The sequence below is a fragment of the Mastomys coucha genome, unplaced genomic scaffold (genome assembly GCF_008632895.1).
Source record: "Mastomys coucha isolate ucsf_1 unplaced genomic scaffold, UCSF_Mcou_1 pScaffold23, whole genome shotgun sequence".
Taxonomy (NCBI): domain Eukaryota; kingdom Metazoa; phylum Chordata; class Mammalia; order Rodentia; family Muridae; genus Mastomys; species Mastomys coucha.
The window spans coordinates 86055812-86059031 of NW_022196906.1; the positions used below are offsets into that span (position 1 = coordinate 86055812).

At 35.7% G+C, this 3220-nt stretch overlaps 1 protein-coding gene across 2 annotated transcripts in view; it reads left to right on the plus strand.

Annotated features, from left to right (window-relative positions):
- The first annotated feature begins 2648 nt into the window (after nucleotides 1–2648).
- The window catches only part of LOC116072319 (phospholipid scramblase 1-like), a 54965-nt gene continuing 54393 nt past the window's right edge, over nucleotides 2649–3220 (plus strand). For both annotated transcript variants that reach the window (XR_004111398.1, XM_031343722.1), the window contains exon 1: nucleotides 2649–2776. The gene's annotated coding sequence lies outside the window, so the exon portion shown is untranslated. The remainder of the gene's footprint in view (nucleotides 2777–3220) is intronic.

Here is a 3220-nt window from a genome sequence, read left to right on the forward strand (position 1 = left end):
CTTCTACTCATCTTTATATAGCTAATATTCATTTCTTAAGAATGTCTTCCTAGAGAGCAGAAGGATGCTTACCTTCATCACCTCATCCCTTGGGTAATGCTCTGGTAAATAAAAATAAGTAAATGTTTTCACCCTTCCAGAAGTTTGTTTTGGGTATTTGGAAAGATTATTTGAGGATCCTTTCAAAGACTATCCTTCTTTGAAGGAGAATATAAAATGTATTAAGCTGTAACTTTGAATCTCAATAAGTATTATTGGCAGAGGACCATAAGTATTTTAAATCCCAAATAGAAGATATGTGGAAAGAGTGAAGAACTAGAGACATATCTGACGACAAGGGAACAATGTCTTCAAGACACAGCGGGGCAGCCGCACATATGAACCCACAGCAGGTGTGACAGCACACACAAGACCCATGGAAGTGCTCACCAGACTAAATCCCACCACGGAGAGAAAAGTGGAAAAGATCAGTTCCACCTCATAGCCATGGAGCTATTGGCAATTGTTATCTCCTGGGGAGAAAAAGGCCGTTGTATCTGAGAGGGTAGTAAGTGTACCATGCTCTGGTGGAAAACAACACATCCAAGAATATTTGGGTAACAAGACTTGCTGTTACAGGATATATAAATAAATAGATAAATAAATACCCTACAAAGTTGGGCGGATGGGAAAAAAGGGGTTGAATCTGTACATACTTGCAGGAGGAGTGGTGAGTATGACCTAAACACACAGTATGAAGCTCCCAAAGAAATAATAATAATGATAATAATGAAAGACAATCTTATCTCACAAACATTGCTCAGTTTACACAGGTCATATGTTTCTTCAGAGATTAAATCTTTAGAAGCATAATGATTTGTTTAGTCTTGAATGGATTCACCTAATCTAGCATGTTCTGTGTTAAAAGAAATATTTTCCTTTCTTATGAATAAACAATACTCTTCTCTCTTATGGGTATACAGCATTCTCACTACTATAGGTAGAAATTTCTCAGTTTCAGTTGTGTTGGATAAAATGTAAGAATAATTAATATTTTGTATATTTTTTTTACTTTACAAACGCGTATTTTTGTTTTGTTATCTAACTTTAGTTTGTCTATTTCTTTGTTGTGAAACTTTGTCTTAAATTGTGAACTAATACCTTTTAATTCAGCTTGATATTTATTTATTTAAACATAAATACTATTTAGAATCCAAAATTCTTAACCTGAGAAAAATGTACTGCCACTTAACATTATAACTAGAATGAAACTTTAGTTCATAGATGATAAAATTGAAGGTTCACTATTGTTAAAAGGAAGTCATATTAAACCTCATTGTATGCTATTTCTTCTAAATAATTCTAGGGTTTTTTTTTTTTTTATTTTTGCGTAAGTTCATGATTCTGTAAAGTAGAAAATGTGTCCTATTTTCACTTACTCTCATGAAAGGAACTTAAGAGAAGTTCTCAGTGAAAAGGCAAACATGTAGATATACCAGATCTTGGAGTGGCACAAGATTCATTTCATTTTAATTATTTATTTATGTCAGTTATTTGCAACATGCAGTCCATGTTATTGGGAACCAAAAGGTCACAACTCTACAACATTAATTTGTTGCATTCATGCTCACAGAAAAAGTGTTCAATGTGTTGATCTGTTTAGGAGGTTTACAAGTCTGCTGATTGCGTGTGACATATGTAGTCAGCCTTCTCTTCTCTAAGGGCAAGTCAGATACTTGAGGGACATGACTCTTTTGGGACAGGTTGAGCTCATCTTTCACAATGAGAGCTTGCTCTGTCCTATCTTCTTTCTATTAATGCCAGTTGCTCTGTTTTCACCTGATTCTGCATGTTATGGGATGCTGAGTCTATGCTCCACCCACATAAAATGCCTCTCAAGAACATCACTGTCTTTGTGGGCAATATGGAGGTTGTCCTTCATGCTCTTTTCACTTCATAGGTATTCTGACCCCTTTACCTGATCCAGAGTAGATGATAACCCATGAGTATCACATTGTCTGTGTGAGGTTGGCAAAGGAGAATTCCCTGTAAGGAGAATACGTCATTCTATTATCTCAACACTGTTCACTGGGATGCTCCAATTCCTATGTTGCAAGGTTATTGCATCTTTCTTATACTTGATTATGTTTTCTTTTTTTTTTTAAATGTGAAAGTTTTCCATTCATTTCTACAACTCACGCTCTGCTTTCCATAGTGTCCTGTTCTGCTTACACTCACCTCTGTTTTTTCCATATGTGATTGAAAATGATGCTTTTCAGTAATATCTCCTTATATATGATTGCTAAAATGGAAGACAACAAAGGCATGCCCTTTAGGCCTAATCTCCCAAACTGCCAGCTTGCAGCCTGGCTCTGCCTTACTCAGTCCTTTCAAATCATGTCATGGACTATAAATATCTCATTTTCATAGTGATTGTCTCACAAAAAAAACAAAAACAAAAACAAAAACAAACAACAAAAAAACGAGTAATACCTATAGCAATCACAAACTTCATAGAGATATGACAAAAAGTTGTTCAATTATTTGAAAGTAAATGATTTTAAGATCATGAAAAAATTATCAATTGTACATACCTATGTACAGTTCTATAGATGCTCCAAGTATCTATAGAACTACTTGGAGCATCTATAGAACTAGTGAGCTTCTAGGTTCTGAATGGAATGTTAAGTGTTGTAGCTGCTTATATCTCCACATCCTGGACTTTTCTAAATAGTAACATAGAAATACTGGAATATAATACAGATGAAGGCCCAGTCTTCTCTCACTGACCTCTAAGGTAGCCATTTTATATATATATCTTTCAGAGACTGTTTTCCTTTGGAATTTCGATGATCATAAGTGACAATAACTACATTTTTGCCTAGGATCTCATCCATATCTGCCTGTTTAACTCATATCAGGTGGATTGGGTGATCCGGGCCATTATGAGAAGACCATATCTGGGTGGGTTTTAAGAGTAGAAAACTACTTCTCACAGTCTAGAGGCTGAGATTTGATGTCTGATGAGACCTGGCTCCCTCATAACCTCTGACTTCTTAATATTTTTTCTTCACAAATCAATCACTTTATGAGTTTCATTGCTTACTGTTTGGTAGGCAAATATGCAGGCCATTAAACTAAGAAACTGTTCTTGAGACAAAGACTTTAAATTTGCCGGGCGGTGGTGACACACACCTTTAATCCCAGCACTTGGGAGGCAGAGGCAGGTGGATTTCTGAGT